Below are 26674 nucleotides of genomic sequence, written 5' to 3'. Positions count from 1 at the left end.
CAAAGTCATATTTTAGAATGGCTGTAGGTCTCTACTAGATAGAGGAAGAGAGTTAATTTGAGATTCCTTCTGGAATGGTCTTCCTCTACTTTGAGTAAAGGGAGTACACAACAGGGTTTCAATTTTTTTTTTTTTTTTTTTTTTTTTAATGGGAAGACTGCTGTGTTTTGCAAAACCAGTTGGGTCAGAGCAGATTTCAGAAAAGAGGTAGCAAAAATCGGGTTGCTCAAGGCTGCCTTTATTAATATGATAGTAGTTAATAATAATCTACTGATAATATGCACGTGTGTATCAGACACTGAGCTAAGTGGTTTATATGAATTATCAGAGTTGATGCTCCCCAAAATCTAATAAAATAGGTCACATTGTTATATCTTGTTTATATATGAGATTATACCTACATTACAGAGGTATTAAGAGCAGTTGAGACTCAATCGGTCAATGCTGAGATCTGAGGTAGACCTTGTGTGGAGATGGTTGTCTATAAAAGCTTCCGGCTTTAAGACCTGCAAATCCATAAACCCTTACCCACATTTCCAAAGTCTCCCAAATTCCCAAACCTCCAAAACTTGGAAAATCAGACATATTTTCTAAGTTTATGGAAAACTGATTGATGAGGAAACTTGGCCCGTACCGATGCCAGATTATTATAAAAATTGCTTTTTATCTTATGTGGTATAAAAAGCCATACATCTTGCTATAGACATATGAAGTGTTTGATTGGAGAGTCATTTTTCTTCTGATCCTGCTGCATAATATAGTGTATTTACCCACTATAACCTACCTAAATTCCAAATGAAGTATGCTATCCAGAACACATCTGGCACCAAGGGTTTCAGATCAGGAACTGTGGATGTTATTTTTTACCTTTCGTCTACCTCTTTTTCTGTGCGGATGGGACCTATTGGATGCAACCAAATCTTGCTTTCCTTATTGCACAGCTCCTCCCTAGTCTCCTTGTTTCTACACACTATTTCCTCATGATACTTCCCTTTATTCTTCTGCAAATATTTCTCCCCCTTCAAGATTCATGCATTCTAGCCAAGACACCCTCCATCTATCTTGCCAAATTCTGGATTACTTTCCACTGAAGATTCTAGGATTAGCTCACAGTTTTTCTCTCTGTTTCTATGTCCTCTCTCATAGTAGCTTAATTTATGTTTGTGCGGTATTCCTTATAACAACTCAGCCTTAATATTTTCATCTCAGCTTTTCATCCTCAATCTCTGCCTTTTATAAACCACATCCCCAAACTTGGCATCACCTGGAACTGTTTCTGCATCTAAAAAATTATGCTTCAAGATTTCTCATCAAAGCTCCAACACTCCAGCTCTCCCTTTCCATTTTGCCCAATAAATTTGTTCTCCAATATCAACCAGCACCATAAGAACTCAATACTCTTATTTTCTCCCAATAGATCAATGCAGTGCCTTCTCATTTCCTTCCTTGTCTATTCCAAAGTCTGTCATCCTAACCTCTTTCTTGACTATATTCTCAGCATTCTTGCTGCTACTCTCCCTTTCCAACTTTCCAGAACTTTCTGAACTTACTGTGATCTTACTATCACCAAACTCTTTCTGTTTGTTGTGCTGAATCACTTCCTGTTTCCCCAAGGTGCTTTGCTTTCTTTTGTCTCTTTGATAATCTGTGTACTTTCTCTGCTTAGGAAGCCTCTCTCCTCTTCCTTATTGTGTCTGTCAGGGTGTAGTTAGGTGTTACTGTCTCTTGGAAGCCTCTTCTAACCTCTCCCTAGCTTCCATCTATAGCTTCAGAAAATACCAGCTTTATGTTGTGTATCCCCCCCAGTTACTTTCTTGCCTGATTCTCTAGGGCACTTTGGGGATGGACTCTGTCTTTTATTTTTGAATCCTCAACTTTTAATACTTAATAATGCAGTGTACATAAACGGGAAGAATGATTATCAGGAAAGTTTCTGTAAAAGTAATAAAAACTGTCAATTTGTGTGAAATTTATGTTTTATCTCTCAACAAAATGAATCTGGCTGAGATAAGTATAGTTTGAATGCAAATCATGTGGTTTTTGTTAAATTCTACCTACCCAGGTCTCATCTAATTCTCAGCAAATGTTTAAAAAAAAAAAAAAAAGGAATGAACTGCTTTAGGTAGCCAAAGTAATCATGAGTAAGTCTGTCTTTTATAGAATTGGAATATAGCAATTATGCTGGGCAGGGCTTCGGAGCCACATCACCCCATAACTCAATTTCTGGTCTAATACTGTGATCCTGCACCCCGGCCAGAGTTGGCTCAGCCAGAGCCAGCACCGGACGGAGAAGGCAGCCATCCGGAAGCTGGCCACTGGACATGATGTCACCTGACATGGCTGCTCGGGCTAGCAGGCCTGCTCTACCTCTCACAGTGATAAGTGATCTAGTCAAATGCTCTCCTGGGAGTTTGGGGAACTATCCAGAGACTTAGAAAGTCAGTCAGAGCAGAGGGGTGACTACACTAAATCCTCAAAATCTCAAAACTACTAGTTTTTGGGATCCCATCTCAGATTACTAGACTCTCAAGGGTCCCGGCCTTGTTGCTGCAAACTGCACACTTAAGAAGCCTGGCTGTGCTGCTGTGTGGCCTGCTTCCTCACTGGCATTTTTTTACCCTCTACGTTTTCTCCTATTGTTTCATTTCTTTTCCTTTGGTGCCCGCAATTCTTGGCCACCCAGCTTCGAAGACTGCAGAGATAGACCAAACAGAGAGCTGTGGGCAGCAAAGCAAAGTTTATTGAGCAACAGTACACAGCTCCAGGAGTGGGAGGGATGGAGAGGATTGTCACTGGGAGTTTCTAAGTCTAAGAGTTTTTATGTGCTTGTTGGTGGGCTGTTTTGCTCTGATTAACCCTGCTGGGAAAGGGTGTGGGGCTCTTCCCAGGGTTAGAATCCTTTTAAGGGTGGTTTCTTCATAGGGCAGGGGCCCCTTGTCCATTCTGGCCTTTCTTCCGACAATCATTCCTTCATTACTATCATTTGAGATAACCAACCCTGGCATTCTTCCTCACACTCTAAAAATATCTAACAAAGAGTTGAATACAAAATCCATGAAGGTACTAAGCTTTATTTCTCTCATTTATAGCCCAGCTCCAGTGCCTAGATCGGTGCCAACCACTAGAAATCTGGTTTTGGGACCTAATAGTTTGCCAAATGAATAAATAACTAACGCATTAATGTGGTCAATTTTCTATAATTTAAGAAACTGCATCCCATTAGGTTGAGCTTTCCTGTCTAACTGCCTATGTTCAAATAGGAAATCCTTCTCTTACTAGACAGGAGACTTGACTCCTTGCCTCTGGGGTTTAGCTCAGTTTAGTTTAACATATAGAGGCAGAACACTAATGTTACTTATCTCATAGAATTGTTTTTCAAATGTGATGAGAAAATCCAGGCAGTGCTGTGTCTGACATATAATAAAAACTCAGTAAATATTATTACAATAATATTAGCATTCACTGCTAGTTTTTCTTCAGGTGTAATTACCCCAGATAAGGTCATATTTACAGAGATAATACAAGCCCATAAGGTAAAAGGAAGAATAAAGGCCAGAAGACAGAAATCCTGGGTTCAAATCCTTTTCTCATGAACTTTGTGGCCAGGAGATAGTTGGAAGAAAGGCAGGCAGGGACAAGGGGCTCTGCCTTAAGAGGAAACCATCCTTAAAAGGATTTTACACCCCCTTGGCAGGAGCGCTCCACCCTTTCGCACGTGATAGATGACTAAAACCTGATTGGGTGACAGGCGCCTGGAGAATTAATCAGATCAAAACACCCCACTGACAAGCCCATAAAAACCCCTAGACTTAGAACTCCAGTGGCAACCCTGTCGGGTCCCCTCCCTCTCAAGGAGCTTTGTACTAACACTGCTATCACTTAATAAACATTGCTTTGCTGCCCACAGCTCTGTCTAGACTACTTCTTCATTCTTTGAAGCGGTGTGACCAAGAATCCGGCAATAAAGGAAAAGAAATCCTGTCACAAAAGGTCACTTTGAGCTTTAAAATTTCATGAATTTAGGGACGCCTGGGTGGCTCAGTTGGTTGGACGACTGCCTTCGGCTCAGGTCATGATCCTGGAGTCCCGGGATTGAGTCCCGCATCGGGCTCCCAGCTCCACAGGGAGTCTGCTTCTCTCTCTGACCTTCTCCTTGCTCATGCTCTCTCTCACTGTCTCTCTCTCAAATAAATAAATAAAATCTTTAAAAAAAAAAAAAGTCTTTAATAAAAAAAAAATTTCATGATTTTACATGAAAAGAAATGATTCCATTTAATTCATATTGTTACTTATTAGTAACTGTAATTAAAATATTGTTGGGGAAATGATTCATTTGTGCATGGTTTTGAGATTTGCTTTATTTGGGAACATTAGGCCCACAGACTAACAACTATTTATTGTACGAGTTAATTCAATTACCACGTAATAATTAAATTATTCCCATGTCCCATGCTATGTTCATGGAGATGTTCAATAAATATTAACTGACTGACTGGTGTGATGTCTTAAATAGATGTGATTGACCGATTAATAATAATTAAATCCTAAATCCGCTGAAGCAGTCAGATTGAGTGTTCCTTAGTTTTGGCAGGAAAGAAGAGGTGTATTTGCCAATTCAATTGACTTTCTTTTTATTATTTAATTTGTTTTTTAAGACACCTCATAATTCACGAGGCAAGAATGAGCACATTTTGTAAAATGAACCTAATTTTCACAGTAAGTACTGATTATATTGGTGAAGAAGACAACTGAGACCAATTGGAGGTACCCTTCTTGGAAGAATGGACTGACTTCGGGGGGCCCCTGGGGAGCCCCCTTTGGTTGCTATGAATAGCCCATACCTTATTGACAACTGATTTATTGGTCCAGTTCACATGGCTCTGCAACTTTTGCATAAACTTAAGGAAAGCTGGAGAGCCAGGCAACCTGTTTCTTACTTGAGTTATTTCCACTTCTCAACGTGATACCAGGATCAAATAATCCCTTAGAACTAATCTAATGACTACCTCAGAGGCAGTAGCTCTTCCGATAATTCCGAAGATAATTTCACATAATCCTTTCAGTGAGTTTAAGTTTTGAAAAACAAAACCAGGAAGTAAAATTGAAGGCTACACCTACTTTTTACACTATTACAATCCTCGCCTGGGGCAAGTGAGTGCCTAGCATCCCATCTAAGTGGGAGAAGGAAAGTACTGGAAGACAAACAAAGAATTATCTCAAATGATTTTACCACACAAGGTACATATCCACTGAGTCAGCTTCATGGAAACCCGTGGTAACATTTATTCTAGGTTCTCCTTAAAATTATCTTTTCTGGCTTTATCTTTTCAGGATCATTTTGGCTAATAAATTTTCAAATGCCTGGGCGATTAACTAAAATGTATCCAGCCAGATGTTTTTACTTGAATACCAGGATTAGGTCTTTTATTTGCACCATACTTTATCAAACATTTATATACCGTATCTCTATTGGTCACTGTGATCACCCTCTACTACCTGGAATGCAAACAGTATTAACAGGCCACTAATACTATTTGTAGTAAGATGAAAGTAACCAAGAGATGTTAAATGACTGAACAATCTCAAAGTCATTAAGGCACAGAAACAGGAAAAGGTGTTTTTGATTCTGAGTTCAACTCCCTCCCCTGCTTCTGTTGCTTATCTTGCCACTAGGGGCCATTAGCTCACTTGCAGGAGAAATTGAATGACCTAAGATGTCAGGACATAAGCAATTAAATTTTACTTGACTGGAGCTAGAGAAGAAACACTATTTCTTAGACAACTGAGAGACATAAAGCATACAGGAATGAAACAACGATGATCGGCTGATGGATTAGGATGCGAAGTTCCTCTTCCAAATATCCTTTGTCATCTTCACACTCCCCACAGGAATTAGCTGGATAGAAGCTATTATTTTCAACACCTTGGAGGTTCAACCTGTTAAAGAATGGTATAAGGAAAGCTTCATAAACAAGTAAGCTGGCCTTTAATTTAAAGCTTAAAGCGTAAGCACCAAAATCTTAAACTCATACTGCTGTGTCCCCAGGTTAAAGTATTGTGTACACACTTGTGGATCCTGATTCATACCTGAAGCCTCCCATAGGAAATATATCATGTTTGTCTTATTTCTGTCAGAAAATGCTTGTTTAGCTTCTGAAAGGCACTAAAAGTTTTAAAGATTCTGAGTATTAAATGCATTTCCCAACGTAAAGCACATCTCCAAACCATTAAAAAATATGCAATTTGTATAATGTCTTCATTCCTTAAAATAAGATATTTAACATTTGATTCTGTTCTGACACCAGGACAGGCATTTGTTTAGTCCTATGGATAGAGTTTACTCTTTGGTTCTTCATCCTCCAGTTTCCAGACCTGCTGCCATATTCTACCCAGCTTGCCTTGGAATTACTATTATTTGGAGATGGTATATACTATTTTTTCCTAGATCCTGGAAATCATTCTACCCTAATCAAGTAAAAAAGTACATACATTATACTTAACTAAGTAAATGACCCGACCAGGAATCCAATTATATGATTTTTTCCCCCATCCATCTGCCTCCTTCACAGTGGATGAAGGGAGAGGATGGTAATTCAGTAATCCCCTTGAAACAGTTGAGTATCCAAGGTGACAGAAAAATGTATGCAGATGGTAATTTATATTTTGTTTTCTCTGCTGTGAAAGAACCAGAGCTATTTGTACTTTGTTCTCTGTATTTTCTTCTCTGCCATTCCAAAAAGTATTGCCTTATTTTCTCCTCTCAAGGACCATACACAATCACCTTCCTAGCATTTGTGAAAATCTAAATCAATTGAAATCTTCTTTCTTTCTTTCTTTCTTTCTTTCTTTCTTTCTTTCTTTCTTAACATATAATGTATTACTTGTTTCAGGGGTACAGGTCTGTGATTCATCAGTCTTACACACTTCACAGCACTCACTATAGCACATACCCTCCCCAATGTCCATCACCCAGCCACCCTATCTCTCCCACCCACCTCCCTCCAGCAACCCTGAGTTTGTTTCCTGAGATTAAGAGTTTTTTATGGTTTGTCTCCCTCCCCAGTCCCATCTTGTTTCATTTTCTCTCCCTTCCCCCATAACCCCCTGCCCTGCCTCTCAAATTCCTCCTATCAGTGAGATGATAATTGTCTTTCTCTGATTGATTTATTTCACTTAGCATAATACCCTCTAGTTCCATCCACATCATTGCAAATGGCAAAATTTTGTGGGTTTTTGATGGCTGCATAGTATTCCATTGTATATATGTACCACATCTTCTTTATCCATTCATCTGTTGATGGACATCTAGGCTCTTTCCATAGTTTGGCTATTGTGGACATTGCTTCTATAAACATTTGGGTGCACGTGCCCCTTTGGATCACTACTTGCAGTGTTTCTTATAAGAAAACAGAGGAATTCCTCCCGTAGTAGCACACTCAGAGCAAGACAATGGGGAGAATGTTTGAGGCCAGGAAAGGGGCAGTGTTTGGAGACCACAGGTATCCTCATAGGGTCTTGAAACAATGGCACAATTTCTCAGGAGAATGGATATCCAAGATACTTAAGGAGGCTGACCTTTGGCCGCTGGCCTTGGCAGTGTTCCTTTTTCTAAAAACAGCAGAGAATTAGAAGAGTCAATGGACAACACAGAACCATGTGAGTTTCAGTAATGAGCTCACTGGGGTCATCTGTGTGAATTGAAACTGGAGTGGTCGTTCATGAACATTTTGCTCTGCATAAGCTACGTAGGTCAACTGAAATCTTTAGAAAGTCTGATCTAAAATTTAACTTCTGGGTGTCACGAAGCAGAGATGGAAACTGATTTAGTCTGATTTAAAGAAATAAAGCACCATAAGCTTCTCACATATCTGTAGTTGCAAATTCATATGCACCAAACCACACTACTGCCCCAAAGGCTGGCAAGGGACTCAACTTTCTCTTCCCTTCAAAGTGTTTGCCTGACACTCCATCATCTGAATGTCTAGTTCATAAAGTTCCTGAAGCTGGCACTGACATTCTTATAACCTCTAGAAGAGAGAAAAATTCATGGTACTTAACGTTAAAATTATTTTTTTATCCACACCAAACATTTTCATCTTTGTCTTCCATCTCTTCATAGAACAAGGAAGAGGACTGGATGTGTGGACAACAAAACAAGCCCAGACTCCCACTGTGGCTAGCAAGTTCAATTACCATTCAGTGATCATCACATTTGGGGTTCTTTAATCCAAAATGCAGCTAAACCTATTGCAATGATTCTAAATTACAACTCCATTTGGTGCAATTATTTCTGAATAAATTCTGTGGGTAATTTTCTTCATCAAACAAACAATCCATTTAACATGGGGGCAGGGAAGCACATTGCTATGTTTATATTAACAGTTTTTCAGGAAGATATACCATTGCATTATAAAACTTTGGATTATCATACCAAAAAGGAAGCAATACTAATGATGTGTTTATTAGAGTGATAACATCCAAGGTGAACCCGGGTCCATCAGTTTCTCAATATTACTTCTCATGAAAAGTAGCTGAACCCTAGGAAAGAGCAGCAGGTGTTATCCTAAAATGTTCAGAAAAGGTGGAGAGTGCTTGGCAGGCTCTTCTTTGATATTCTTCTCTTTACTCAGACCAAAGCTCACACCCATAGGGGGTGGAAGGTGCTAAAGCAGGGTCCTTTAACAACTGAGGCTTAAGAAGTGATTGCAAGGTCGGTGGGGAAGCCAAAAACCTGCTTTCATTAATAAAATCTCAGTTGTCCTTTGAAAATCTTCCCATCTCCTCTTTACAGTCCAATGACCCAACATGATCCATCTCCAGACTCTTTCCTATGTCACTATATTAGATTCATTTGCTGAACAAATAAATTAGTAAACAAGGCATACTAAAACAATCTAATATTTTCTTACTGTTAAGAATGTAACAGAAAAAAAAAAAAGAAAAAAATAAGAAATTCCTAATACGAACAGTCACTTTGACTGCTTCTGGGAGAATTAACAATTTTGCAGTTATGAACAATGTGTCATATAGAAATCTTAGATAAACAAGACAGCATTTTCATTTTTGCTTGGCTTGAGTGGGCCCTAACAATGTTGAGCTTTACCTGAGCCCCGTATTCTTGGAAAACAGTGACACTTAAGAAAGTCTCCATCTTTTCAAGGTTTTTGTTTTGTTTTGTTTTGTTTTGAAAATGCCTAACTGCCAAGAACCACCCTTCACATATGACTTAGCAAAGACTTGAGAGTGAGCCCTCGTTACCTATGACAAGGCCAGTCGCAGACCCTGCAAATTGCCTTTGTCTCATGAAATGATGAACTTCATTGTTTGGTTCCTACTGTTCAATCTTAAGAAAATGTCCTCAGATTTAACCCTACTTTAATCAGGCTTCTCCTTCCCTGGGACTCCTGAACTTTGGTTCAGTCTTAAGCTTACGCAAGCATTGCAGAACAACCCCTTAATGAAAATGAGCTGACAAAAAAAAAAAAAAAAAAAATCCTGCTCAGCTGTCTGATCCTACCACCTGATCATCCCACACACCCACCCCTGGTTCTCTCTAGCCTTATTTACTGCTCCCAATACAGGAAAAGCCCTTTCTCCCTGACTTTTGAGAAAATTCTAGATCTTATCATTGGAGTGTTCTTTCTATGGTAATAGTCTCTTTCCCTCTATTAAACTAGTTCCTCTCCTTATATACAAAATCCAACTTCCCCTACTGCCATAGTCTCCCTTCCTTTATTACCATAATTCACCTCACAATTTGCAATAGTCTTTGAATCAGCCTCTCCTTACCTAAGTCCAGATTAGCATTTTATTTGATAGCCCTCATGGGTCATCTAAAACTCAAGCTTAATCATTTGAGTGAAACTCTCAGTGAGGCAAATTTAAACCATGTTTAGTAATTCTATGAACTTTAGCAAACATTTAGGAAAATTGAATTTACATTGATTGTTATTTTCCCTCAAGCACCCACAGGGAAAAAGAAAAAAAAAAAAATCTGCACCATTTAAGGGTGCCATAAAAATCTAATCAAACCATCTGCTGCCACCTGGACGTTGAATTATTATAGAAATAGGGAACAAGTGATATATTTGAACACCTAATTTAATTACCATTTCCTCTCCCACCTTATTCTTGGACTCTCACTAATTGGTTTTACCTTTTATCTGTGAAATCTCACCCCCCACCCCAAATGACCTAAGGGTATCAGTTGTTCCCAAGAACATGTAATAATAATTACTATTAAAAATTTTTTTGAGGGGGATACCTGGGTGGCTCAGTTGGTTAAGTGGCTGTCTTCAGCTCAGGTCATGATCCCAGCATCCTGGGATCGAGTCCCACGTCGGGATCCTTGCTCTGCGGGGAGCCTGCTTCTCCCTCTGCCACTCTGTCTGCCTGTGCTCTCTCTCCCTCTCTCTCTCTGACAAATAATTAAATAAACTCTTTCAAAAAAAATTTTTTTTTTTGAGGAGGAGGGGCAAGATGGCAGAGAAGTAGGAAACCCTGTTTTAATGGGTCCCCTAAAGTGAGCTAATTATCTTACCAGAACACTCTGAACACCCATGAAATCAGCCTGAAATGTAGGATTACATACTTCTGGATTTCTACTGGGGCAGACAACACCAGTAGAAAGGTAAAGTGGAGAGGGAATGATCAGACTGATATCAGAGGATAAACAGAAGGGGAAGGGAGCCACCAGAACTGACCCATTGGAAAGCAATACCCCAATAGGAAAACATCCTGTGATTGGGGACCAGCATTAACTTGGAGTCTGGTCAAAAGCACTCAGAAATAGCAAAAGATCTTAAGGGGCAATTGGAATCGGGTGGTCACAGGCATGGGCCTAAGCCCACGAAACCAAGACAGCCACTGCCAGTGACCACCCTTGCCAGAGAGAGTGCCGTGAAGCCTCCAGGCCATGGTCCCTGCACCCCCAGCTTTCCGCTGCTTGCACCTCTGCTCAGCTAGGTGCATTCCTGCTGGTGCCCATGAGGGAGTCTGCTGTGGACGCCAGCCTTTCACAATCTGCATGCACTGAGCAACTGGGGTCTGAACTGTGCTGCCCACCAGTGCTTGAGAGAGTTCTGTGTGGGCACTAGCCAACAGTCTCTAGGATGGGCCAAGAGTCTGAACACACCCAGCCCAGGCTTGAAAAATTCGGAGTGCTATCTCTGGTTGGGCTCTCAGGTGGACAGTGATCTGCGAAACCCTGAGGTCTGGACCCCAGACAGCAGTCCCCGCTAAGGCAGCCACTGGAAGCAGGCTCCTTGGACCAATATTGCTCACGGTTTTAGTGGCACGGGGTTGGGGGGAGGGTGCAGAGACAAGTGGGTGCTTTTGGCGACCCCTGAGATGGTGGCTAGGGATGTGCTCTGCCTGTGGGAGGTTGCACAACTCACCAGAGTTTGCAGAGGGGGAGTCTATGTGTTCTGGACCACCCAGAGGGGAACAGACTGAGGCTTCTCTCTGAGACAGAGGTCTGGGTGCAGTTTGCTTTCCACTAAACCTCCGAAAAGCCACAAAAAGCCACCAAAGAACAAAAACCTCCAGAGAACAAAAGCCTGAAATACCAGTTTCCACAGAGCCCAGCTCCATGATAGGGAGCAGGAGGACTCAACCCAAGCAAGACTGACTGAAAAACAATGTGGCAGGCCCCTCCCCCAGAAAGCAAGCCAAAAGAACCAGAGGACAACCACACAGGGTCCCCATAAAACTGTAAAACCCCAATATCAGGGGAAGACAAGATATTAAACTCCTGGTAATACCCTAAAACCTATATATTTCATAGATACAACTTTTTAATTCGCAAATTTTTAATTCATTCTCACTATTCTTGTTCTTTTTAATTTTTTTAACCTACTAACCATTACAATGAGAGTTTCAATAAAACATATTCCATAATAACCTTTTAACTCAAACTTTTTTCATAAATATAACTGTGTTTTTCTTTTGCTTTTCTATTTTTTAATATACATATAGATATAAACTTCAGGGTAATACTCTTTCCCTAATCAATACTACCCCTATATATAAACCAGTTTTAATCTCCCTTTATCTCTGGAGAGTTGAATCCTTTAACAAAGATATCAAGATACACCCAGGAAGAATCAAAATAACCTTACTTGTAATCCTGCCCACATTGAGGATTTATGACCAGCCTCCCATCTTTTTCTTCTGTCAGTGTTTCTGTGTATTTGTTTTTGTTCTGGTATTATATAAATCTTATTCTTAGGGTTCATTTTGGCTGGATTCTTTTTTTTTTTTTTCTTGTCGTTTACTTTGTCAGTCTTTTTGTTTGTCCATTTTTGTTTGCATACCTTATAAATCTTATCTTTGGGGCCCATTCTGGTTGGGTCTTCTCTCTCTCTCTTTCTCTCTTTTTTTTTCTCTCTTTCTCTCTCTCCCTTTTAATCTTTTTTTTTTCTTTCTTTTTAGTGGTGACTTCCGTTTGCTCAGAAGCGTTCCAGGGGGCACCTTGCCTGGATTGTGGTTGATTTATTTAGCTACACATCCCCTCAATCACCTCTCACCAAAATGACTAGGAGTAGGAACACCCAACAGAGGAAAAATTCAGAGACTGTGTCCTCTCCATCAGAACTATTGGATATGGACATAAGCGTATGTCAGAAAGGTAATTCAGGGTAATAATTATCCAGGCAATGGCTAGGTCAGAGAAAACCATTAGTGAGAACATGGAATCTCTAAGGGCAGAAGTGAAAGCTGCCCGGGAAGAAGTTTAAAATGCTATTAATGAGATCCAATCTAATCTAAATACTCTTAACAGCTAGGGTAATGGGGAGGCAGAAGATAGAATTAGTGATGCAGAGGACAAACTGATAGGAAAAAGGATCAGGAGGAGGCATGGAAGAAACAGCTTAGAAACCATGAAAACAGAATTAGGGAAATAAATGATGCTATGAAACTTTCCAACGTCAGAATTATTGGGATCCCTGAGGGGGAGGTGAAAGAAAGAAGACTAGAAGATATAGTTGAACAAATTCTCCATGAAAGTTTTCCCAATCTGGGGAATGGAACCAGTGTTCATGTCCTAGAGGCAGAAAGATCACCCCCAAGATCAATGAGTCTAAAAGACCTCGACACACTGGATTGTGAGACTGATGAATCATAATTTTAGACAGGGGCTCCTGAAGGCAGCCAGGTGGAAGAGATTCCATATGTATAGAGGAAGACCCAAAAGAAAAATTCAGACCTGTCCACAGAAACCTGGCAAGCCAGAAAGGGCTGGGAAGACATATTCAGGGCACTAAATGAGAAGAACATGCAGCCAAGAATACTTTATTCAGCAAGGTTGACATTCAAAATGGATGCTGAGATAAAGAGCTTCCAAGACCAGCAAGGTTTAAAAGAATATGTGATCACCAAGCCATCACTACAAGAGATATTAAGGGGTGTTCCATAAAAGAAGAAAGAACCCAAAAGTGACATAGAACAGAAATTTATGGAGACAATCAACAGAAACAAGGAATTCACAGGAAACATGATGTCAATAAAAATGTATCTTTCAATAATCACTCTAAATGTAAATGACCTAAGCACTCCCATAAAATGGCAAAGGGTTGCAGATTGGATAAAATGACAGGATCTGTTGATATGCTGTCCAAAAGAGACCTATTTAGAACCCAAAGGTATATCCAAACTGAAAGTGAAGGGATGGAGAAATATCTTTCATGACAATGGGCCTCAAAAGAAAGCTGGAGTAGTGATTCTCATATCAGATAAATTGGATTTTAAACTAAAGACTATAGTCAGAGATAAAGAAGGACACTACATCATTCTTAAAGGGTCGATCTACCAAGAAGATCTAACAATTGTAAATATTTATGCCCCTAATATGGGAGCAGCCAACTACATAAGCCAACTATTAATCAAGATAGAGAATCATACTGATATGAATACATTAATAGTAGGGGATCTTAACATGCCACTCTTAGTAATAGACAGATCACCCAACCAGAAAATCAATAAAGAAATAAGAGCATTGATATCACATCAGACCAGATGGACCTCACAGATATATACAGAACATTCCACCCTAAAACAACAGAATACTCATTCTTCTCAAGCACACATGGAACTTTCTCCAGGATAGACCACATACTTGGTCACAAATCAGGGCTCAACTGATACCAGAAGATTGATATTATTCCCTGCATATTCTCAGATCACAATGCTTTGAAACTGGCACTCAACCACAAGAAAAATTATGGAAGGAATTCAAACACTTGGAAGCTAAAGACCACCCTGATTAAGAATGTTTGGATCAACCAGAAAATCAAAGACGAACTTAAACAATTCATGGAAACCAATGAGAATGAAGATGCATCGGTCCAAAACCTATGGTAAATGGCAAAGACAGTCCTAAGGGGGGAATACATAGCCATCCAAGCCTCACTCAAAAAAAATTAAAAAATCCAGAATACACCAGCTCTCTTTACACCTTAAAGAACTAGAGAATCAACAAGAAATTAAGCCAACGCCACACACAAGAAGGTAAATAACCAAGATTAGAGAAGAGATCAATGAGATAGAAACTAGAGATACAGTAGAACACATCAACAAAACTAGAAGCTGGTTATTTGAATGAATCAATAAGATTGATAAATCATTGGCCAAATTAATCCAAAAGAAAAGAGAGAGGATCCAAATTAATAAAATTATGAATGAAAAGGGAGAGATCACATCTAACACTAAGGAAATAGAAACAGTCATCAGAAATTATTATCAACAGTTATATGCCAATAAGTTAAGCAACCTAGATGAAATGGATGCATCCCAGGAAACCTATAAATTTCCAACACTGAATCAGGAAGAAATTGACAACCTGAATAGACCAATATCTAGTAATGAGATTGAAGCAGTGATCAAAAACCTCCCCAAAAACAAGAGCCCAGGACCTGATGGATCCCCTGGAGAATTCTATTGAACATTCAAAGAAGAAATAATACCTATTCTCCCAAAGCTGTTTCAAAAAATAGAAAAAAAGGGAAAACTTCCCAACTCTTTTTATGAAGCCAGCAGTACCCTGATCCCCAAACCAGGCAAAGACCCCACCAAAAAGGAGAATTTCAGACCAATATCCCTGATGAATGTGGATGCCAAGATTTTCAATAAGACCATAGCTAATAAGATCTAATAGTACATTAAAAAGATTATCCACCATGATTAGGTGGGACTTATCCCTGGGATGTAAGGGTGGTTCGACATTCACAAACCAGTCAATGTGATGGAAAAATTCAATAAGAGAAGAGAGAAGAACCACGTGGTCCTCTCAATTGATGCAGAAAAAGCATTTGACAAGATATAGCATCTGTTCCTGATTAAAATGCTTCAAAGTATAGGGATAGAGGAAAATTCCTCAACCTTATAAAATCTATCAATGAAAAACCCACAGAGAATATCATCCTCAATGGGGAAAAGATTTCAGCCTTCCTTTTGAGATCAGGAACACAACAAGGATGCCCACTCTCACCACTGTTGTTCAACACAGTACTAGAATTCCTAACAACAGCAATCAGACAACAAAAAGAAATAAACGGTATTCATATTGGCAAAGAAGGAGTCAAACTCCCTCTCTTTGCAGATGACATGATACTTTATGTGGAAAACCCAAAAGACTACACCCCCAAACTACTAGAACTCATACAGCAATTCAGTAATGTGGCAGGATACAAAATCAATATACAGAAATCAGTTGCTTTCTTATACACTAACAATGAAAATAGAAAGGGATATTAGAAAATTGACTCCATTTACTATAGCACCAAGAACCATAAGGTACCTGGGAATAAACCTCACCAAAGAGGTAAAGTTTCTGTACTCAAGGAACTACAGAACACTCATGAAAGAAATTGAAGAAGACACAGAAAGATGGAAGAGCATTCCATGCTCATGGATCAGAAGAATAAACATTGTTAAAATGTCTATAGTACCTAGAGCAATCTATATGCTCAGTGCCATCCCAATCAAAATTCCACCGGTATTTTTTTCAAGAGCTGGAACAAACAATCCTAAAATTTGTTTGGAACCAGAAAAGACCCCAAATTGCCAAGGAAATGTTGAAAAACAAAGCAAAACTGGGGGCATCATGTTGCCTGATTTCAAGCTTTACTACAAAGCTGTGATCACCAAGACAGAATGGTACTGGCACAAAAACAGACACATAGACCAGTGGAACAGAGGAGAGAGCCCAGATATGAACCCTCAACTCTATGGTCAAATAATCTTTGACAAAGCAGGAAAAAATATACAGTGGGAAAAAGACAGTCTCTTCAATAAATTGTGCTGGGAAAATTGGACAGCTACATATAGAAGAATGAAACTCTACCATTCTCTTATACTGTACACAAAGATAAACTTGAAATGGATAAAAGACCTCAACATGAGACAGGAATCTGTCAGAATCATAGAGGAGAACATAGACAGTAACCTCTCCAACATCAGCCACAACAACTTCTTTCAAGAAATGTCCCCAAGGTCAAAGGAAACAAGAGTGAAAATGAACTTTTGGGACTTCATCAAGATCAAAAGCTTCTGCACAGCAAAGAAAACAGTCAATAAAACAAAGAGGCAACCCACAGAATGGGAGAAGATATTTGCAAGTGACACTACAGACAAAGGGCTGATATACAAGATCTATAAAGAACTCCTCAAACTCAATACGCGCAAAACGGATAATCACATCAAAAAATGGGCAGAAGACATGAACAGACAATTCTCCAAAGAAGACATACAAATGGCTAACAGACACATGAAAAAATGTTCATCATCATTAGCCATCAGGGAGATTCAAATCCAAACCACATTGAGATACCACCTTCCACAAGTTAGAATGGCCAAAATCAATAAGACAGGAAACAACAAGTGTTGGAGAGGATGTAGAAAAAGGGGAACCCTCTTACACTTTTGGTGGGAATGCAAGTTGGTGCAGCCACTTTGGAAAACAGCGTGGAGATTCCTTAAGAAATTAAAAATAGAGCTACCCTATGACCCTGCAATTTCAGTACTGGGTATTTACCCCAAAGATACAGATGTAGTGAAAAGAAGGGCTGTCTGTACCCCAATGTTCATAGCAGCAATGGCCATAGTCACCAAAGTGTGGAAAGAACCAAGATGCCCTTCAATGGATGAATGAATAAAGAAGATATGGCCCATATATACAATGGAGTATTATGCCTCCAACAGAAAGGATGAATACCCAACTTTTGTATCACATGGACAGAACTGAAGGAGATTATGCTGAGTGAAATAAGTCAAGCAGAGAGAGTCAAGTATCATATGGTTTCACTTACTTATGGAGCATAAGGAATAACACAGAGGACATTGGGAGATGGAGAGGAGAAGTGAGTTGGGGAAAATCAGAGGGAGAAATGAACCATGAGAGACTATGGATTCTGAGAAACAAACTGACGGTTTTGGAGGGGAGTGGGAGGGGGGTTGGGTGAACCTGGTGGTGGGTATTAAGAAGGCACGTATTGCATGGAGCACTGGGTGTGGTGCATAAACAATGAATTTTGGAATACACTCACAAAATAAAATTTAAAAAATGTACCTGGCACAATTTTTGAGAACTTTTGCTTTGATGATTTGAAGTTAGTGACACTGAGAAAAGAGCGAATATGTCATATTTGAACAAGCTTTGGTTGATTTTGGTAACCATCATTAATATTTTTATATTAATTAATGAAAAGAAAATCCTAAGTAAAATGGTTCTGGAAAGAGGACATATCCATGAACTCACTGAAAAAATGTCCAGTTGTGACAAAAGCATTTGTGTGGGAAAATTCTTGTCATTTATGAGGAAGAGAGGGAGGAAAGAAAATAATATGAGTAAAGGTAAAGAACCAGAGGATTAAAGGGCCCACAAATATGAAAATGGAGATGTATTCAGACCTTCACATATATCATATATAGGTGAGATATATATATATACGAGATATATATATGTATATATATATCTCGTATATATATATATAACATATATACAGAGGAAGTCTGAATATATACAGATATATATATATATATATATATAACATATATACAGAGGAAGTCTGAAGTGGTGAAATATATATATATATTTCACACACTTCAGACTTCCTCTGTATATATGTTATATTATATTTAATATATCATACATTATATATTTAATTATTATATATTTATATATTTTTAAGGTATCTTCCTTTCAGCTTATTTTAAAGGTATTATCTTTCATTATTTCCAGATAATTCTTCCAGTTCACATTTTAAATAAACTAAGTAAAACAACCACATTCTGTACTGCTTAGTAAAACACAAATTATAGTTAATTTTAGCAGTAGATTTTGTCTTTGATTTGTTATTGTAAGTAAAGATATCTGCTTTTTTCAGTATTACACATAGAATAAATCTAGATTTGATGATAAAGAGCATTTTAAAAGGATTTTAAAGAACTAACTTCCTTTTAACTTCATCCTCACATTTTTTATTTATATTTCAAATATTATATGAGAGTGAGCTGAAGAAATGGAGGACATTTCATCTCTATAGCCTCCAGAAGATTGAGAGGACTGTGGTTGAGAGGTTGATGAGAGGTGATAATAGGTCACCAAGTTATCCTCCAAAGTCAGTTTCTTTGTTCTTAATGTATTCTGTATGAATTTCTGATTTCACTGAGAATTAGGAACAAAAATCTCTATGCCCTCATCCAGAAGCCTCACATAGAAAAGGACCCCCAAGGAAATGGTAATGTGGAAGACACTGTGCTCAATCTCAGGAATAAAGGCTCCAGGAAAAGAAGGTTGGCCCCAACTAGCCAAACACAATTTAAATTAGAAGTGAGATAAGACAGTTGCATGGGCTCTGAACCAGAGGCAAGGTAAATGTCTCATCCAATCAGCACCTGCAAGTATAGGACAGCACCCAAACAGAAGGTGACTTTCATGGATGAGCCATTATGCCTCCCACTTACATGGCAGCAGAGAGGGTCTTCCTGTCAAGATAACACTGTTCTGGCCACATGTAGAGCAGTGAGAGAATGAGTCTTCACACATGAAAAAAATAAAAATAATAAAAAATTTTAAAAAGACTACTATTAGCTGATGCTGTCTCTGCAGAGCAGTAGCACTCCAATCTTATCTGCCTACTGTTCACACCATGGGAAGGAAATCTACTGACTTTAAAGGACATCCTTTGTTTGAAGCTTGAAATTTGGATTCTAAAAATGAGAAAGTGTTAAAACTAAAATAGCCATGACATTGGGTTGCATAGATGAGTATACAACTTTGATACTTGTTTTTACCATTTTACCTCTTCCTTACTTTGATATATAATTCACAAGCAATAAAATATACTCATGTACTGTACACTTTGATAATTTTGATAATTGTATAAAGCTTTGTACTCACCACCAAAATTAAGATATAGAAAAATCCCCAGCATTCTAAAAATGTTCCTTGTAACTCTTCATTGTAGATTTCCTCCCCCATTTCTCAACAATAGGCAATAGTGATCTTCCATCACTACAGTTTTTCATTTTTTAGAATTTTATATAATTAGAACAATGTGGGATATAATGTTTCATATTTTACTTTTTTCACTTAGCATGTGTTTTCTTTTTTTCAAATTTATCTATGTTTTTGCATGTCTTAAAATGTTGCTCCTTTTTACTGTTAAGGAATGAATTGTAATATTAATGGTTACAAGATTACTAATTAATGGACATTATATTGTTTCCAATTCTCTGCTCTTAGGAAGAATGCTATATTGAACATTTGTATACAAGCACTAATGTTTTCATTTTTATTGGATAAGTACTTAGGAATGAGATTGCTAGATTGTATCATTCGTGTGTACTTAATTTTATAAGAAATTGCCTTACTATTTTTTAAAGTTGTTGTACCATTTTGCATTTCCACTAGCAATGTATGAGGGTTTCTTGCCAATAATTGGTATTGTCAGTCTTTTGACCTTTGGTCATTCTCATGGATCTAAAGAGTATCTCATTGTGGTTTTACTTTCCATTTCCTTGATATCTAATGTTATGGATTGAATTGTGTTTCCTCAAGGAAATATTGAAATCTTAAGCTCCATTACCTCATATACTGACCTGATTTGGAAATAAGGTCGTTAAGCGTGTACTTAGTTAAGATGAGGTCATACTGGAGTAGGGTGGGCATCTAATCCAGTATGATTTGTGTCTTTATAAGAAAACAGCCGTGTGAAGACAGAAACACACTTCAATAAGTAATATCTTTTTAGCTGCCTGTATGTTGCCTGAAATTGTCCCACTAAGGACTTCAATGAAATGACATTTTTAATTATATATAACAAAAATTCAATGGAGGACTCATGTGCTGAGTACTAAACTAGAGTTTTAGTGCTGCACAAAGACATGCTCATTGCCCTCAAAAAACGTCTAGCACAGTTAAATTGAGCAGAGTATAACTAAATAAGAATGGGTATACATAGTTGAATATTAAACAGAATAAAATAAACTCTGAGGAAGGAACTTAATGTACAGAGATCCCAAGGAGGAGTTATAGCTTCCAGTATTGGAAATAAGAAAGTATTCATGCAGAAAGTATATGAGGTAAGTTTTGTAAGATGAGCAAAATTTCAGAAGATCTTGAGGATGGGAAGAAGGCATTCTTACTGCACATTTCCATCTGGAGGCACATCCTCATGCTTCTGAAACAGAACATGTGCAAATCTGGACACAAGTCCTTCTTCTGCTTGTGCTTTGTATTGTGGTTAATGACGTCAGTGTTGGGGTCTAAGGTTAGAAATTAGAGATTTGTGTTTACTCCTCTTTCTCATCCTTCTGCATTCAAAATGTTCTTTTGATTTGTCTCAGAAATTTTGTCTCCTAATTATCATATTATGCTTAAAGGAGTCTAGTAGCTTGATCTCTCTCACATCAGTCTCCTATGGTGTGACCAGCCTTTAGGATGGTTCCCAGTAATCCTCATCTCCTCTTACTGATAATCTTACATAGTGCCCTCCCACAATGGAACAGAGTTGGCAGACATCATGATGTATTCCTTCTGAGATCAGGTTATAAAAGACAACCTAATATCTGTCTTCATTACACTGTTCCTCCCTCTTTTTCTTTCTTCAGTCACTCACTCTAAGGAAGGTAATATGTCACAGAGCACTTATGGAGAAGCCTATGCGTTAACTGAGATCTCTTGTCAACAGCCATGTTGGAAGTGGATCCTCCAGCCCCAGTCAAGCCTTCAGAGAACTATAGCCATAGCCAACTTCTTAACTAAAACATCATAACAGACCCAGAGGCAAAACCATTCAGCTAAGGCTCTCTTGCTTTCCTGACACTCAGAAACTGTGTCAGATAATAAATGTTTATTGTTGCAGGCTGCAAATTTTGAGATAATCTGCTATGCAGAAAAAGAAACTAATATACCCTTGATGGCACTTAATTTTCCATACTAATACTAGTTATCTTCTAATTAAAAAAAAAATCTACTCATTCCCCAGTATTCTATGATTTAGTACTTCTCATATTGTTTTGTCATTAAGATATGCCTGCATTTACTATAGAACTTGATTGATAATAACTATTCAAAATGTTGGGATTCAGAGCAAAAAGCATAAAGGAAAGGATGTATGGGTTATCTCTGTTAAGTTTGACTGCAATCTAGAGGAGTAATTGGAATTGTCCTGGATAAATTAATTCTCAGATATCTTGTAGAGGTTATTGGTTATAAGAAGGGAGGAATTTTTAACAAAATTTGGTTAAGTAAAGGCCAGGAATTTGTATTAGCCATGTCATCCAGTGGGGAAGAGGAATCCAAGGAAATATGTCAAAGTACTAGTAACTTGAAAAGAAAATGTAAGCTAGGGAAGGCAAGGTTATACACACACACGTCAGGGTCCAAAGAGTGTGTGCATATGTGTATATGTATGTGTGTGTTCACGTGTGTTGTGGGCATGGGACGGCAACAGAAGGTGTAAAGGAAAGGCAACCTAGGCTTCTTATATGAGGTAGAGAGGAAGTGGAAATTGCGGAAGAATGTTTAAAAAAAAATGGAGGGATGTCAGAGATTAATTTGTCTTTCTTTTCAGGTCTGATAAGTTGAGCAGGAGCAGCATGACAGAAAATGCTGTGGCATCGGAATCCAACAGGTTTGAATCCCAGTTTGGCGCTAGAGAAGTTAATAATATCCCTGAGTTACAGTTGTATATTTTAAACTTGGAGAATAACACTTTCTGTCCAGGATAAATATATTAAAATTAGGAAATGCAAAGAACCTTGCATGGTACTGGGCACATAAGCATTCACACCAGGCAAGTCCAATGAAAGCCTTCCAGCATTCACCATATAGGCCTATATGTGATTCTGGAATTCTGATTTATATTCTAGACTTACCAAAAAAATGCACAGAATTGTTTAAATTAATGTATCCTCTTCTCTGCATAAACTTTGCTACAAAAAAAAAAAAAAGAACCTCCCCAAGGAATGTAACAATACTCATTCTGAAATGTTAGTGCACCCCATATTTTTTTAAAGTTTTTATTTATTTATTTGAGAGAGAGAGAGAGTGAGAGAGCACATGAGCAGGGGGGACGTCAGAAGGAGAGGGAAAAGCAAGGTGCCTCACTGAACCAAGAGCCCTATGTGGGGCTCAATCCAAGAGCCCTATGCTTATGACCTGAGCTGAAGGCAGACATTTAACCAACTGAGCCACACAGGCGCCCTGTACCTCAGATTTTTTATATCAAGTGCTCATTATTAGTAGCTCAATCTCTAGATCGTACAGCTGGTAATTCCACTATCCCTTGCATTCATGGTGCTTGTCAATCTTTGGTTTTTTGATTGCTTTCCACTTGATTCCTGCTGTCCATGAGATCAGAAATGGCATCTCTGAGAATTTTAATGTACTAATAGAAAGGAGGCTAGAAGACCTCCCCTTCCAATCATCAGTCGAGTCCTGGGGCAATGGTGTTTTTTCTTTAGAACCTTATTACTCTAAGGGTTTTGAATTAAATGGCAATGTTATTTATTTAGTAGACAATACTTCTAGGAGTTAGCATTTCCTATGAAACATAAAACCTGTCCATTATTTAATGTATGCATACAAAGAATTTGATTTCTCCCTATCTACATACTTTTCAGGACACTTTTGTCCAATTGGAATTTGAAAATGCTAAGGCTATATATTCAGATTGACCTAGATCACCAAAGATCACAAAAGAACCCTAATAAAAATAACACATGAGCTGTAATTCTTTGCAAAGGAGCAGCAATTTAACACCTCATATTCCAGCTGCCTGCAATGATATAATAAAAAAAAATTGTGCAACCTGATGCTTTATTATGGTCTGGATATATGAAAGCAAAAGCATCGGTCTTTCCTTTCGCAGTGACTGATGAGTGTGATTCGTTATTAATCATCACCTGTACCTTTCAGCAAAGAAAAGGTTAATGTCCTCTCTTGCTTGCCTCTATCTCCAGGAGAAATGGAGTTGCTCCTTTTTCTTTACCAAACAGCGTCCTTATACCTTGGAATTTCTTCATGCTTTTCCATGACACAAATTGGATTTTTATATATTATTTTTTTCAAATTCTGTTTATAGATTTATATTAAAAAAAGAAAGAAAGAAACAAATGGGAGCGGTGTGGGATGGGAGCTGGATTTTTCTTCTAGCTTTTGCTTTTATTAGCCACCATAAAGTTTTCTTTCTTTCTTTTTTTTCTTTTTTAAATCCACAATTCATAACCAGGAGCAATAACTTAAAAATCAATAAGCAAGAAGTTAGGGTCTTGCCAGCCATCCCAAAGAATTTAAACCGTTTTTTCACATCTAGTTTAGAAGATGCCAGTTGAAAGCTAAATCAATGCCTAGATGTGTGACTTTTTTGCACTCTATGCCGAGGGAAAAGACAGAATTGTGCTTCTTTCTGTCAGTACCTTCTGTCAAAACAAGGGTGGAAAAATCCAAAATCAGGCAAATGTCTCCTCACTTTAAAGGGCTGACATTGTTATTCCTCTGTTAGTTGTAAATGTAATCTGGATAAAGCACTGGCTGATAACACATCCAGAGATGATCCCTCCCTGGGATGTTTGTAAAGTCTTCCAGAACCTAAGGAATTGGGGTGGTGTGGGGCTGGAGCTGTGGGAGACAGAACAGTGAACAGTTACGGAAACAGGCTCTGCCAACAGAAGGCTCCATCCCCAGCACTAACCAGAGTAATAAGGTCTTAGTTACTTAATGTTCTCAGGTATAAAGTTTCTTTTTATTTCTGTCTTACAGCATTTTTGTGAAAATTAAACAAGATTATTCATCAAAAATACCCAAATCCTGTATCATCAGGGGAATTACTTTTCCCTCCCAATGGCTACCCTTGGTAGGGCTTTCTTTCTCCCTTGCCTCTCAAGCTTCTCAAGACAGTCAATTTGCATTTCCATCACTTGGAACCAAATGTGGACTCACTAACACATATTTTGCAAGGAAAAGCGTGCACGTGTGTGTGCGCACACACACACACACACACACACACGGAATACCCAAAGGGTGCAAAGATTCTAATAGCAGCACAGAAAGCTTTTTAATTATCAAATTTACAAGTCGATACTGTCAAGCAAACAGAGATTTGGTTAAGTTTAAATGGAATCATATCAGTCATTTATTAAGTTGTCTCAACTGCTATTTATGTCTATTGTGCTATTATACTGATATAGTGTTTTTTTTTCCACTAAAAAGTAAGTACTTTTTATCCTCAATAAAATAACTACAATTTTTATATATGCAGAGAGTCATTTGGAATATGAACCTATTTCTTGGTAAATTTTTTGTTAACCAAACCTCATTAGATAAAAAGCTGGTAATGGTGGAAATTGAAATAATTTGCCTTCATTCCTTCACATTCTTCTTTCCTTATTTCTCTCTGACCTTCGAATTTCTGTTTCTAACCTCCTGGCAAGCAGATGTTTCAGTTCTGGTATTCCGTTTAAATCTGCCCCAGGCTCATAATGCTCCATGCATTTTCCTTTTCACTCTTCCTCCCTTATCATAAATACTATTACTTTATTTATAAGATTATACCAAGCTTCTCGGAGAAAAGACCGTCCATCCCTAAAGTAAGTCCTCTTAAGGTGTTAATGACAGCGCAGACATTCCCAGGTTGCTGTTATTAAAAAGATAATATTTTAGGTGAATTGCTTTGTTAGGACATATGAGATGGGAAGCTAGCTTTTTCTGGGCTGTTTTAGAAATTCAGAGTTAATTAAGTTGATTGGGCTGAAGGATATTTAAAGATTTTTGCCATTCTCATATCTTATGATTTATTTATTCCTAGTTCTTGAATTCTACAAGCCAGTTACTGTTTCACTGTAAAAGCCAGGCCAGCGTAAATTTTAGTGGAAAGAATTAATCATCAGTGTTTTTAAAATACTGCAAAAGGATAAAGCGTTTCCTTTGCATCAGATTCTTTCCCTACTTATTTTAGATTAGAACTGAGAAAGCGTGTACATTTCTTATACGTTTGGCAGTTCTCAAACTTCACTATGCATAAGGATCACCTTAATAGCTCGATAAAAATTTACCTTCTCCCCAATCTCCTTCAGTATTTACTTTTTTACATCCTTTTCATAATGACTTTTTCTTCTACTTCACTATGTTCCCCTTCTTTGGCCTGCTTCTCATCCCCCATTGTTCCCAAGGAAACTACATTTTTTACCAGCACCCCAGGTGATATAGGAGTCAGAGATTCCTTGGAGCGCCTGGGTGGCTCAGTGGGTTAAGCATCTGCCTTTGGCTCAGTTCATGATTCCAGGGTCCTGGGATGTAGGTCCTGGGATGGAGCCTTGTATTGGGCTCCCTGCTCAGTGGAGAGTCTCCTTCTCCCTCTCTCTCTGCCTCCTCTCCCACTCTGCTAGGCTCTTTCTCTCTCTCACTCACTCTCTTTCTCTCAAATAAATTCTTAAAGAAAGAAGAAGAAGAAGAAGAAGTTGACGATCCCCAAATCATTCTTGAAAAGACTAGATAGTTCAAGCCCTTTTTTACTTAGTAGGGAAAAAGCCCAGAGAAGTTGCTACCTATTGGAGTAATAGCTGATTTTAAAATTGAAAATGTTTAAAGAAATGTACACATATAGGTAGAGATCTACAGTGTTAGAAAACAGTAAAACGCTTACTATTAGCCATTTTCCTCTCGTGCTTATTTGCTCTTGTTTAGATTTCCACCTTTTGACTCCTGTTCAATTTAACCTTTAACACAATTATCCCAACTGTAGCTTAGTGAACTTCTCCATACCTCAGAGTAATTGCCTGAAAATGAACCTCAGCCTCCAGGAGCTGTGCTCTCCTCTGAGACCTCACCTAGCCCATCCTTACTTTTAAGGCTTGACCCAAATCATCCATTTCCAGCCCAAGTTCATGCCAACCCACCCTCTTCTTCATGTTTGTCCTTCCCCTGGACCCAAAGCCTTTCCCCTTAGAAAATACAAGTTTGATTAAAAATTCTAGACAATGCAACAAAAAATAGAGAGGCTAAACATCCTTTTCCAGCTGCTTGATATTCTCTTTGTAAGAAAGTTTCTAAGAAAATGTGAACATAATGTTGTTGTTTTATTTTTTTTGAAGGTGAGGTGTGACCAAGATGTCCTGAACATTTCCTTCAACTTGACCAAATTTCTTCCTGACTCTAGACCCCTAACCACCC

Source organism: Enhydra lutris, unplaced genomic scaffold (genome assembly GCF_002288905.1).
Source record: "Enhydra lutris kenyoni isolate GAN:26980312 unplaced genomic scaffold, ASM228890v2 scaffoldscaffold1, whole genome shotgun sequence".
Taxonomy (NCBI): domain Eukaryota; kingdom Metazoa; phylum Chordata; class Mammalia; order Carnivora; family Mustelidae; genus Enhydra; species Enhydra lutris.
This window is presented reverse-complemented; position numbering follows the sequence as displayed.